The sequence below is a fragment of the Mustela nigripes genome, chromosome 13 (assembly GCF_022355385.1).
Source record: "Mustela nigripes isolate SB6536 chromosome 13, MUSNIG.SB6536, whole genome shotgun sequence".
NCBI classification, from domain to species: domain Eukaryota; kingdom Metazoa; phylum Chordata; class Mammalia; order Carnivora; family Mustelidae; genus Mustela; species Mustela nigripes.
In genome coordinates this window covers 113411173-113425272 of record NC_081569.1, presented here as the reverse complement: position 1 = coordinate 113425272, position 14100 = coordinate 113411173, and the positions used below count along the sequence as shown (strand labels likewise).

Genomic DNA, 14100 nt, shown 5'->3' with positions numbered 1-14100 from the left:
AGTAGAAGCTAACAAACGATGCCCCCTGTGCTTCTGCAACAGTGACCCAGATATCTCAGCCCTTATGAAACATTTAGTCTAGTGGGTAAAAAGGAATCAGGTGTCAGGGAAATCGTGGCGTCACGTTTTCTCAGCCTTGTTCTTCGATATCTTGTCACTTGGCCATGGGGCTAGACATGAACATGATGCTCAAGGGGAATTCTGTGAACCAACCTTGAGAACAAGACAGCGGTGACTCAAAACAGGTTAGTTTCCGTCAGCAGCAAAAGAAGGGCTGGGGACGAGGTCAGGGAGCCCAGCAGCTGTCACAACAATCACCACCATCTCCTACTTATGTGGGACTCTTCTCCCTGTGTAAGCTAAGTGCTTTCCGGGCATTACTCAGTGAATTCTCACAGCCTCCTCAGGTGGCAGGAGGGGTGGAGATTATTAGAGATGAAGCATGCACGGCAAGAAAATAAGTGCTTTGCTTGCAGTCACACAGCCGGCAGAGGCGCCTGATCCAGAATTGGGTTGCCCAACCTGGAGCCCATTGGCTCACATTCTGACCTTCAGGGCCGTGAGGTCAGGATGCTGTGTCAGGCTGTGGGAGGCGGGGCCGATGGTGGTGGGCGGGGCCGATGGTGGCAGGACAGCCTTTGTGCTTGTTCCTACAGTCTTGAAATAAGGGTTCTAATTCTGGGCTGTATTCAGTTCAGGTAGCCCTGAGAGTTCCATTTGTGGATACCCCAGTGTCTGTCTCTTCCTTGTCCCTTGATACTGTCCATAGGATGTTAATGCCATGGGACCCTAGAGGCAACCTAGCCCAATCCCTTTGTGTTACATATGAGGAAACTGAGGCCCAGAGAGATGAGAGGACTTACCCACGGCTGCACAGAGGGGAGGTGGCTGATTGAGGTCTGGAGCACAGCTCCCAGCCACCACAGCTGCCCTCCCCGCTGCATCACCGGGAAGGCTCCCAACAGTGGTCTGGGTTTATAATCCCAGCCCTCCTTGTTCTCATCTGCCACTCCTGACATCCCACCTTGGAGTTTCTCCCGGCAGAGTGCCTCTCTGGGATTTCTCCTGGAGCCCTGCCTGCCGTGAGTGCTGTCGTGGGCACTGGCCACAGGATAGATGCCTGGAACTCCCGCGGCGTCCTGGAGCGTCCAAGCAGGGGAGCCACAGTGGCCGCCATCCTTGCTCTTGTCCGCAGCACCCGCTCTTCTGAATCCCCTTTCTCGCTTGAGTGCCGAGTGCACTTAGCACATGTGGGAATATTTTCCGATGACAGTAACTTCTTCTCCGCCAGAGATAACATCTGTGTTAGTAAACTCTTTTACCTACCAAGCTTGCCACTTTCTTCCACCACACGCTCACACACCTCCGGGGCCTCCCGTGCTTTGGTCAGGGGTCGCCGTCTTGGACAAGGCTGTCTGCAGCCTCTGTCCGCTGACCATCCCGCCTCTCGCATCTTTTACCTTCGGGAGCCTGGTGGGCCAGCCGGAAATTGCACTCTGCCTCTCCCTGTGGGGTCCCCACGCTTGAAGCCTTCTGGTACAAATGTGGGTAGATGGCCGTAGGTGGGGATGATCTACTTTTTATGCTTGTATTTTGATGTCAGCTTAGCACTTCTTGGGTTTTTAGATCTTCTCTCTCTCAGGGTCCTGGGAGCAGGGAGGCTTAAGCTTTGTAGATTCCCATGGCCTTTTTCCTGGGAACATTCCCGAGGACCTCACAGACACTGCTGCCGCTGGGATGCTGCTGCTGAAGACTGCTGCAGATGGACCTCTCCGCCTGCCCAATTCCCCCCCAGCACAGGTGGCCTGGTCTGTGCGGTCCCATAGGAGCTTGCTGTGGGGGCCCCAGGGCTTTGGTTCACAGGAAGGGAGAGAGGAAAGGTCCAGGTGCAGTGAGGGTGAGAGATCACTGCTTCTGCTATGAAATGGGTCCCCTGTGGCCCAAAGGTGACGCTGTCTAGGGACAGAGCTCTAGGATTCTACAAGCACCAATGGGAGGCCTTCCCATGGAGCTGTGGTTTAGCTGTCGGGTGGTGTGACGGTATCAGCACTGGGGGCATCAGAGAGTGGATGTGCTCAGCCCGTCCTTTTCGGTCGAGAGAAATCTGCTTTGGGTGCCTGCCGCGTGGACAACCTGCCCCTGTGGAGCTACCTAGCGCCTCTCTTGCCAATGCTGCAAGCATTGTGCCTCTGTCTCATCCATCTGCACGCTCTGAGAAGTGGTACTATTACCGCCGTCTGCAGATGGGGAAACTGGGGCGCAGAGCAGGCCTGGCGCGTGAATGGAGTGAGGCTGAGAACGCGCGTCTGACCCCAGTGGGCAGGTCATACTGCATCCTGTCCTGTCGACATTCACACCTAAACCTAAACGGAAGGAAAAAATGGCTTCAGAAGGAAAATAGTGTTAGTCATTTCTCTGATGGTCAACATAATACATGTCGATTGTAAAAAAAAAATTCCGATGGTAATTCCGAGGCAGGGTGCAAATTTGGGATATAGATTCCTCAGATGGGGAAGAAGGGGGAAGGTGAGTGGCTTCAGTTGTAATAGCAAGGCCTTCTGGTTTGGGTTTTTTTTTTTTTTTTTTGGCTTGGTGAGTGCGTGGATGTTCTATTTTTCTTGATTTCCTTACTGTATATCGTAAATATTGCACACTAAACTCAAATCACTCAGTCTCCAGAGCTCAAGATTATTGAGGATTATTGAAAATGAAGGAGTTTAAACTATTATTTCTAATACCTGGGGCATTAAGGACTGGAGGACTGTTTAAAGAGCCAGAAAGGGGAGCACTTCCCGTGAGGATGGAGGAAAGCGCTTGGGCAGAGAAACAATCATGGAATTCGTTATTATAAAATCAAAAATTTTATCAGGCATTCTGCAGATAGTTAATGGGGGTCTATATGTGTCAAGCACTGGATTAGGCCCTAAAAAATAAACACACTCCTGTTCTGGAGTTTTCGTTCTAATGAGAAACAAAGGTAAACATAGGCCAGTAGTCAGCAAAATCATTGTACAAACTGGGCTGACAGCAGTAGGAAGGGTGTTTTTTGTTTGTTTATTTGTTTGTTTTTAAGATTTTATTTATTTATTTGTCAGAGAGAGAGAGCGTGCACAAGCAGGGGAAGTGGCAGGGAGAAGCAGAGGGAGAAGCAGGCTCCCCGCTGAGCAAGGAGCCCGATGTGGGACTCGAGCCCAGGACGCTGGGATCATGACCCGAGCTGAAGGCAGTGGCTTAACCCACTGAGCCACCCAGGCTCCCAAGAAGGGGTGTAAGTAGAGCTAACATCCCAAGAGAGAAGGTCCCTTGGAAGGGAGGAGACTCCAGTGGACTCATCTCTTGGTCCCAAATGTTTCCTCTGTCATTTCCCACTGCGGATTTGGGGAGCAGCACAGCAAACTCGGGGAATGAGGCAAGGGAAGAGACAGAGCCAGTCTGAGGCACGCCGAGGAGGCCTAGAAGCCCCAAACGCCACCAGTCTGGGGCTGGTTCCACCCTGGGTGTGCCCAGAGCCTGTGCATTATACTCTAATGAGGGGTTGGGCCAATGGTGGTGTGTTTCTTTCTTTTTTTTTTAATGAGGTGCTGCTTTGCATAGATAAATACTATGATTGTGATGTGGGAACTAAATGGCAGATCATTATGCAAAGAGCACTGGCAGAGGTGAGATTATGAAACCAGTTCTGCTTGAGGCCTGCTGCCTGAGCGTGGGAACTAGGAGGTGCCTGACTGTCTGTGCCTCCACCTGGGCCAACTGGCTGGAGGCTGCTGGTCCTGGACAGGAAACACTCCTCTTCACTGTGTATCCCAGACTCAGAATCCCAGGAGAGAGGAACAGGTGGCTCCTCCACCCACTGTTGTCCCTGCTCTTGCAGTTGGTGGGACCCAAACTCTGCCTTTAACGGATTCCTGATTGTGGTCAGACAAGAGTGGGGGCTTCGGGTGTCCCGCAGGAGACTCCAAGAAATCCTAGGCCTGGGGGGAGGCAAGAGAACAGGGAAAGGAAGAATGACCTTGGTTCTGCGTGTCCAAGCTGGTTTCGCAGCGGGGACAGCTGGGTCTCAGGGAGATGCAGGGCAGTCAGAGAAGAAAACTCCAGCAGCCTGGAGAGAGGCAGAGAAGACGGCCGAGGAGGGAGTCTGGGGCTCCAGCATCCAGGCCGTGGGTGCTCCCATGATGCCTCATGAAAGGGGGACTCAGAGCTGCTGGAGTAGTCAACCAGCTACGAAAGGCAGCACACACAGTTTGTGCTTTGATGCGCCCACCCATCTGCCTTTCGTCAGGCTCAGAAAACCTGCTGAGGGTGAGCATTGTTGACAGCTTCCAAGAGGTCAGATCCAGGAGATATATAAAGCCAAGGTCAGCACGGCCAGGGAGGAAGACCCAGCAGCCTGCATCCCAGGTGTTTGGTGCCCTGAAGGCTGCAGTGAGAGCGCCCCCTACAGAGCACATCAAGGAGAGGCAGCCTGGGGAACAGGAAGCTGGAGAGTTTATCAGGCAGGGCAAAAGCCATCAATTCTTTTACTCAACCAACTATTTGTTGGGCAACTCATTTTTTCGTGGAAGTGAAATCAGAACAACCTCCTTATGTTACACATCTGGAGAACAACCAGAGTTTTCCTCCTGGTTTTCCTTGGTTCCTCAGCACACTGTTACAACATCAGCTCAAAAGAGGAAGTGAGACTGGCTAATGGTCTTCATTACGTCCAGACCTCCCTTCCTACTTCTACTGGCAGGGCAGCTGGAGAGAGGCAGCATGGGAATTGGGGGAGGTGGTTCCACCTTTCCCAAGCTCTTGGGACTCAGTGGGACGTCTCTGGATATTCCCTAGACATGTTGGGTGATGTGGCAAGGAGTGTTAATGATGCAATTCAATTACGCCAGGCTGTTAATGAGCTAAGTGCTGTATCTTCATTATGCATCAAATACTGGAAGACATTAAATGCTTACAGTGTCCCAGGCCTTCCCGATACAGAGCGTCATGATTCTGTAAGAAGCTCGGAATCCCTACCTGTCCAGCTTCTTCAATGACCTGATCTTAAACTGATCCGTAAAACTAACTGTGACTCTTACTCCTAGGGCTCTAAGAGAGCGAATTCATGGATGATTACAATATTCATGTTTCATGCCATCCTGGGAATGGTCTTTGGACCTTGTTCTATTCTGTTCTCATTGTCAGTGCCCACCACAGCACTGATTCCAGTCCTGGAAATGAGTGCTAAGGAAATTACTCAACAGAAGCAAAAAACTGCATGTTCCAAGATGCTTGCTGCTGTTAAAAATGGGAAACAACTTAGCACGGAGGAGATACGAAATGTTAGAAAGCTAGTTGAGAAGATGATAGCAAATTTGTACATGGTATCTTATACAACCACTAGAAATGGGAATAATAATGCCTTTGCAGAATGGTGGAATATATTTCTTATTTGGCAGCAAATGGAAAAGGTAGAATACAAACAAGTATATATATTTTGGCAACCTGTAAGGTATGCATTGATTTTAAGGCTGTTTGCACAATAGATCATTGTATTAGAATGGTGGAATGCTGGGCATTTTATTATTTTACAAAATTAGTGTTAATGTTAAATATAATTTAAAAGCACTCTAAAAAGAAGAAAAAAAGCTACTTTAAAATATCATAGAAACCCTTCATGATAAGCTGTTTTCCCTATGACCCTGAACTTGATTCTCAAAGTGAGGCGTCGTAGGGTGACCTTGACATTATTTTCAACATGCTGATTTAGTCCTGCCTCACCTGGGACCAGAACCTCCTATGACAGTAATCCAAGAATCAGAAGTTCAGCCAGGCTGTGAAATTATTCTAACACACATTCATGATTGAGAACCACTGTTTCAGAAGTTCTCAGAATCAAACTGTAAGCAAATGACAAGAGGGAGAAATTGACTTTCTCTCCTGAGAAGCAGACCGATTCTCTGAAAACTAGTATGTTCAGGAATCAGTTCATCAATCTTTGAATTTACCAAAGATTTCAATTTAGCAAACTTATCTTAAACTTGTGTTAAACAATAATCTTCCAAAATATATTCAATGAATATATTCTCCACGAACATCTGATTGCGTTCTGCCTGAATATGTTGGTAACTATCCATTAAGAATATGTTCCTATATGATTCAATATATTCCTCAGGAATATATTTCTTGCAAAATATTTTCATTAAATAACATACTTAAAAGAAAATATATTCATAAGTATATACTTTTATGAAAATAAAGTCATTCTATGTTTCTGAGTTTTTGACAAGTGGAAAATTCCTTCAATCGCCGTTAAGAAAAAGAATTCGTTGAGAATATTCAAGAAGTTTTTGTGAAATTAGTGAATTTAGTGAATTCAGAGTTGTCGTTCAACAAACTGATCCTTTGAGGGATTCAACTTTTGTTGAATTGACCTAGGGTGCTTGGCAGAGCTGGTTCCTAAGGATAGGAGGGAAGGATCCAGAGGGGTAGAGAGGAGGGAAGCCTCCAAGACAATGTAGGGACAAGGAAATGTCTAAAGGGGCTTTGTGTTGGGGAGGACCAGAAGTGAATGATGGGTTTGTGGAGGATCTTGAGTGTCCTGCTAGGGATTCTGGACAATGTATTTTGGAGAAGGATGGGTGGCTAGTTGAAGTAGGATTTTAGGTTAGGAAGGTTAATCTGGTGATGGCATAGAGGACTGGTGGGAATGGTGAGTGGGACTGGGAGCTGAGCACGAGGTGGTGAGGGTCTGTGGGAGAAGGTGACCAAAAGGATACTTCAAAGCAATGGCCTCAACTTACAGGTACAATATCCAGGTGCCCATCAGGAAGATCGGTAGCCCAATGTGACTGTCTTCTACCAAGTGGGAGATCTGGGCCCTGCTGGGTACAGAGGAGGAGAAAGCAGCCATGGTTGCAGAATCTCACAGGGAAGATACTCATGTCCTTGGCGCCCTCTGAAGTCTCTCACCACAGAAGATGAAGGCAGAGTGAGTGTTATATCTTGTTCTCTTTTACCCACTCTCCCTACCACACACACACACACACACACACACACACACACACACACACAAACAAGCGCGCTTGTGCACACACACCCTGCTGTTGCTTATTCAGTTTATTAGGTTTCCACAGAAAGCGAACTCCTTTCTAATCTCAGATAATATTTATTCGGGATGCAATTTCAGCCTTGCATTCTATTGTTTTGCCTCCCTTGGAGCCAGTCTTTCAAAGATCTATTCCCCTGCCAAAGCTGACCCTTCTTCTGTGGGTCCTCCTGCAGCTAAGACAACCCCTATTGCTTGTCAAGGGTTTTGAGATGCTCTAAGGAAAAGTACTTCGGCGGCACATAGGATTACTGCTACACGGCCAGCTCATCCCTTGCTCTGGCCCTGGCAGCATGCCAATCCTGAAAAGCCCACTCAGCTGTTCTAGGTTTTCCCAGAAGAGCTACCTGGGCAAGAAAGGAGAGGCCCAGACATGTTGGAGATGGCAACTGTTCCAGCCCTTTCCCGGGACTGGGTGGGACAGGGCAGATCCACAGGGGCAGGGCAGGAGGGAGGAGGCTGCTCCAGCAGAGGCAGAGCCCTGGGTACCCTGGCTCTATCTGATCTTCTCCCTACCCTGGGGTGATTGTGGGCTGGGCTTACAGCACCCGTGACTTTCCAGAATGGCCTGGAGGACAGGTGTGGCCCCAGTGAAGAGGGAGAACATTAACACCCCCAGCCCCCCAGCATGTGATCAGCATTCAGTGAACGAAAGGTGTTCAAACCCTAACTCAAACACCTCATTTCCTGCCTGCTGCTGGCAGGTCTTAGGCTGGGTGACTGCTACTTTCTCCTCCCACTGAGCAGAGTGGGTGTGTGTCTGTCTTGGTGTCTTCCCTGTGTAACTGACCAAAGCCAAGGTGTGCTTGGGCTCATGACTCTTGCAGGAACACGGCTAGCTTGCTCATGCAAGGACAGCTTGGCCTTGGCATCAAGGTGACCCAAACTTCAGGGGTGAGAATGGGGTGGGGGGAGGCAATGTGCAAACTGCCCATTCATCCTCACCATGCCAGCCACTTTCCCATGGGGAAGACTCACAGGCTCACCTTAGCTGCACACACCATTGCCCAAAAGCTAAACCATGCAGCCCATTAGGGGTCCTACCCCAGCCCCACAGACCTGCAGCCTTTCCTGTTCTTTCAGCAGCCCTGGACTATGCATGGACTGTGTACCTTTTCCCTGAGTGTCCTTCTCCCATCAACTTCTCTGCTTGGGGAACTCCTTAGGGGACAAAACTTGCCCCAAAGTCATCTCTCCCATGAAGCCTGCCAGTTTTCTCCTTTGACGCCTTCTTCTTAGGGCTCTCTTCTGTCCCTTTGCTGGAGACCACACTTAGAAAAACTCTTGCTCTGGAGGCTTTGTGTCCCCAGCTTTCAGCCCTTTGCAAGTCTCCGTGATTGCTTCTTGACCCAGCCTGGGTCCACTTAATGTTTGGGGTCTAGCCTGGCTGGACTTGAAGGTTCTCTGGGAGATGATGCCTACAACCTAGGCTTTGACTTCCCTTTCCACTTCCAATGGCCTCCCCAGAGGTGGGCTGCTGACCCAGCAGGAAGTCCCCAGGTCAGTGTCCATGCACACCACCTGTGGCTTGTCTCAGCCTCACACCCGCCTTCTCTGGCTCATCTCTGAGGCACTGGGTTCCTCCTCTATCCCCCAGACTCCTCCACTGACCGCTCCCTGGCCTTTCTTGCTGAGTCAGCCGTCCGCTAATTGCCACCAGCTGGCCAGGCTGCCTTCCCGAGATGCAGCGGGCTGCCTGTGCAGGGAGGCCGACCCTGGGTAGCTCTCGTGCTGGGGGAATTGGCACTGCTTCCTCTGGAGAATGTTGGGGGAGCTATCCTAGCCACGCCCGGTGTGGGGTGAGCTGGGGAGAAAGACCCAAGAGAATGTAGGGAGATGGGGAGTGGGCCTGGGGGAGACCACGGGTCCCCCTTCTACTGTTCACAGACTTTCTTTACAGCAGTGGTTCTCAAAGAGGCAGGGTGATTCCCTTTTCCAACCCTCACCTGCCTGGGGCATTTGGCAACGTCTGGAGGTGTTTTTGGTTGTCACAACTGGGAGGGGGAGGGGAGAGCTGCTGGCATTCAGTATGTAGAGGTTGGGGATGCTGCTAAGTGTTCCGCAATGCGCAGGACAGCCCCACGACAAAGTCTTACTTGACCCACAGTGTCCACAGTGCCAAAGTTGAAAACCTTCCTTTAGAGAAAAGAGGCTGGGGCTGGCTGGGATAGGGGCCTCACGTCTTAGGGGAGGGCTGAAGCAGGTTTTCATTTGTCTGGGGACTGCCCCTCGGGTCCCCACAGGGAGCCACCAGCATCTCCCTGCACTCGCCCTACTCCTCACTGCCCTCCCCCATCCCCACCCCACAATTCAGGTCAGGGAGGAGGCGCCCATTTCTGCAGCCAGCAGGCATTAGATGTGGAGAAAACCTCTTACCTTCCTTTATTTTGCTCCGTATCAGACCATGGTTTAAGAAGGGCAAGGAAGCAAGGACTTTCTTCCCATTTTTCCAAAAACGCTATATATGAAGGACCATTTTTTTTTCTTTCATCCCCTATATGATAATATTATTCACCACCATGCACTGATTGCTTGCTTTGTACCTGGAACTTTCACACACATGCGATGTGATATCATTATCACAACAACAACGCTCTGAAATAACTACCGTTATTCCTTGCAAAAAACCCCAGCTGAGGTCCACACTAGTTGTGGAACTTGACCAAATCACAGAGGTAGAAGGGGTGTTGCTGAGATTGGCACCAAGCCCTTCCTCCCAACCGGTGAATGGAACCCCCCCAGAGATTTCTCCTGTAGGAAGTCAGTGTCATAGAAACACTTTTCTTTCTTTCTCTCTTTTCTTTTAAACACTCTACGAAACCAATAGAAGAACTTTCTAAGTGAAAAGGACCACAGGGGCTCTCATGTCTTCCAGAGCCATATGGGTATGAGCAAGGGGGGACCAGGAGAGAGGCTTCGGGCCATCAGGCAAGTGAAAGAAGTCAAAGAAGGCTGCCCATGGACGTGACTGATTCCCGGCAAGGGTGACTAATGCTGCCATGAGTCAGCCTGGGCCCCGGAAAGGTCCTCTTCCTCCTCCAGGCCCCATGTTCCCCAGCCCTGGGGGTGATCAGGTGCCTGGAAGGAAGGACCAGGTGCCCCTCCCAGAGAGCATGGTCTGGCCGTTTTCTGTTCAGGCGTCCATCTGTCCATCCGTCCATCCGGGGAGCTCTTGCTGGGCTGCAGAGGGCCTCTGGAGCTTCGAGGCTGCAGGAGGCAGGCAGTAAACAGGAAATGGTTAAGTAAGAGCAGGTGGGGCATGCCGGGTGTTGGAGCAGGGCAGGAAATAGCTAAGCGGCTGAATGGACTCAAAAGAATGTTCTGCCCTCCTCCCCGAGGCTTTGGCCAAGGGCTGTCCACCCACCCCTCCCTGCCCTGCACTGAGAGGCACCCAGCCCAGCAGCCGGCTGACCCCCTGCTGCCCTCCTCGGTTCTGCTGGGGCTGGGAGGTGCCGGGAGGAGAGGGCCCAGAGTACCAGGAAGCCCAGCCAGGAGAGATGGGGCAAGAAGGAGGGGGTTCCTTCCCTCCAGGGCTGTGAGCCAGGCCCATCTCCAGTGGCCCAGGAGTGAGGGGTTGGGGGGCGGGGTGTGAGCAGCCTCTCCAGGCCCCAGAGGTTGTTTTCCTCCTCCTGGCTCTTTGTTCCCTAGAGGGCCCTTTGTGTTGACTGAGGCTCCTACTCTGGGCTAAGCCCAGGGCTGGAACAGTGGCCTGGGATCTGGACAGAAAAGGCCGGAAGCCGCAGGGGTCTCCCCTGCTCTCCCCTTTGCTCCTCACAGCAGCAGGTGTCCCGGCAGAGGGGTGGCACTCTCTTATAAGGTGAGATGAGGAGCCCGAGGTTAGGGAAGTGGCGTGGCTCACACGAGGAAAGGGCGCTGGGGCTCGAACCACCCCCCCCTTTTGCCTCCCTGCCCTTCTGCTGATGTACCTCTGCTCCTTGGTGCCTCTCCTGTGCAGAGAATTTTCTTCGCTCTACCCCGGAGTAAAATTAGTGGTGCTCTGGGTGCTCTCCTGACCCCATTCTCAGGGGACCCACCCTCGTGGGCAAGCAGGGCTCTGCTTCCCAGGGTCCTCTTGCAAGTAGGCTGCTTCTCCGCTGAGCAAAGGGTCCCATAGCTCCGGTCTTGCAATGTCACTGACACATTACTGTCTGGGGACTCTGGGGCAGTCAGGTATGAATACTCAGCCCAGGCCTCAGCAGGCACGATTCTCTGGGTGCCTGAGGGGCCCACGGGGACACTGAGGCAGGCATAGCCTGTTCCTGGTGCTGGTTGTTTCTTGTTCCCCAGCACATGGCTCCTGGGTGCGGCAGTCTTGCAAGGGGGAGTTGAAGGCCTTAGCCCCTGAGTAGGGGGAGAAGCTGTGCTCAGGTGTTTTCCCGATAGCAGTGGACATAAAGGGTATCTCAGCCCCCAAAGAATGAGAACAACCAAGGTGATTGGGTATTATGTTCTGTTTGTTTATAGTAAGTATATATTTAAGTATGTGCATGTATGGATTTACATGCATATTGGTGCACAGCAACCCAAAGAAGAGGTACTCGGATTATTCCCATTTTCCAGATGAGGCCTAGAGAAGAGAACTGACCTGCAGTGGTGGGTCAGGTATTCTGACTTCAGCCCCAGGAGGCTGGCTCTGGCCCACACTCTGGCAGGTTTGCCTGGGTGGGAGCCTTTGAGGAGGCCCCATTTATTCTCCTCGAGGTCTCTCGTAAGATCCCTGTTCTGTAGGAAAATTTCCTTGTCTCTGAGGAGCCAGAATTTCCTGGGCATACACCAATATATCTGAGGCTCTCGGGGTCTCTGATTGAGAATGCCCGAAAGAGGAGGAGAAAACAACTGGAGGACTTGTCAGTTCTCCAGGCTGGGCCACGGGCATGACATCTTCACTGTGCCACTGTTATGGGGCCCTGGGGAAATTCTGCCATCAATTCTGTTCATTCAAGAGCCGTGGGTTGGCACCAACTTTGTGCCAGTCCCTGGGCTGGGCGCTGGGAGGAGCCAGCTAGAGCAGACCCGTCCCGTGTGCCCTGGGGTGTTGGTGGAAGCAGAGAAGTATTTTTGTGCATCTTTTGATTCAGCGTGGTGGATGCTCCGAGGGGAGTGTGTGGGTGGGGAGCGTGGAAGCAGGGACTTGGTACTCAGCAGAGCCTGGGAAGTCAGAGGAGGTGTCCTGAAGGTGAGCGGGATTGGCTGAGCCTTGAAGGAGGATCCCACTCAACCAGGAGGAAGAAAAGGAGTGGGCATGGGGAGCAGAGGGGACAGTGCAGGCAAAGGCTTGGAGGCCTGCCGTGCTAGTGAAAGCAGAGCACAGAAGCACCTCAGCATTGCTAGAGGCCGCAGGCCAGAGAGGACCTGGCAGGGTTGGCATCACAGGGCCAAGGAGGCCATGTCGTGGTCAGGGCCCTGGAGCTTTCTCAGCCTCCTTGTCCTGGCCTGAAAGACTCTCTGCAGAGAGAAGGGCCTTGGGGGAGGACAACGCAAGAGGTGCCCCCCCCCCCCGCACGCTGCTTCAAGAGTTGTGATGACGCTACAATGACAGAGACAGTAGAGGGACAGAAGGATGGATGTTTATGATCATGGACATGGTAAACAGTGCGCGAGATCCGCCCCTCACCCCTCATGCGCAAGTGCATTTTGAAAAATGCAAAGGGAATTCAATGGGGGAAAAATAATCTTTTTAAACAAGAAATGGTGCTGAAAAATTTGGACACCCATAATGAAAAAAAAAAAAAGCCTTGGCTTCTAACTCAAATAATATCAAAGACAAAAACACAAGAGAAGGAATGAAAAGAAAAAACCCTAAAAGTATGAAAGAAGAAAACACGGGAGAAGAGCTCTGTGACTTGAGTAGGCCAAGTGTCTTATTAAGATGCCAGAAGCGTGATCCATGGAGGAAAAATGGACAAGGTGGAGGACCAAAATTAAAAACTTCCGGTTTTCAAAACACACCTAAGAAAATGAAAAGAAAAACCACAGGCTAGGGAAGAAAATGTTTGTAGAATCTGTATCTGACCTAGAGGACTTAAATTTAGACTATATTTAAAAATTCCCTAAAGTCAGTAATAAGAAAACAAACAATTTGGTTTTTAAAATGGGCAAAATATTTGAACACACACTTCATAGCAGAAGAGAGACAGATGGCAAATAAACCCATGAAAAGACGCTCAACATCATTAATTACTAAATTAAAAATCATAATGAGAATCCACTCTATCTAAAAGTAGTTAAGATTTAAAAAAAAAAAAAAATTGTAACCCTCCAAAGCCGACCATACGAAGTACTGGGGAGGAGGAGGAGAAAATGAGAGTCTCCTTTGCTGCTGGTGGGAATGCAAAATGGCACAGTCCCTGTGGAAGATGGTCTAGCGGTTTAGGGTACAGTTCAGCATCTGCTCACCCTATGACCCCCTTATCCCACCATTAGGTACTTACCAAGAAAGATGAAAACTTACATCCACAAAAACATGTATGCAAATATTTATAATGTCATCTTTCACAGTGGCTGGAAACAAGGTACAACCAGTGCAACAGAAATACCCTTCCATTAAGGAAAAAATGAAACAAGTTGGGAACAGGAAGGAGATAAACCATAAGAGACTTTTTTTTTTTTAAATTTTAATTAATTTTTTATTTTTTATAAACAAAAATATGGAACGCTTCACGAATTTGCGTGTCATCCTTGCGCAGGGGCCATGCTAATCTTCTCTGTATCGTTCCAATTTTAGTATATGTGCTGCCTAAGCGAGCACCATAAGAGACTCTTAATCTCACAAAACAAACTGAGGGTTGTTGGGGGGAGGGGGGTTGCGAGAAGTGGGGGTAGGGTTCTGGACATTGAGGAAGGTATGTGCTATGGTAAGTGCTGTGAAGTGTGTAAATCTGGTGATTCACAGACCTGTACCCCTGGGGCTAATAATACATTATATGTTAATAAAAAATTTAAAAAATATATCCTTCCATTGTATACCTTGCATACATCCTTCCCTTGCATACGTGCATTGAATGAATAGACACACTGTTATG

The 14100-nt window shown here is 50.1% G+C and overlaps 1 non-coding gene across 1 annotated transcript; it reads right to left on the bottom strand.

Moving 5' to 3' along the window:
- Positions 1-13719: 13719 nt before the first annotated feature.
- Positions 13720-13826, bottom strand: LOC132000394 (U6 spliceosomal RNA). Its single transcript, XR_009399269.1, has one exon. It is a non-coding gene; the product is annotated as a U6 spliceosomal RNA (small nuclear RNA).
- Positions 13827-14100: the final 274 nt, after the last annotated feature.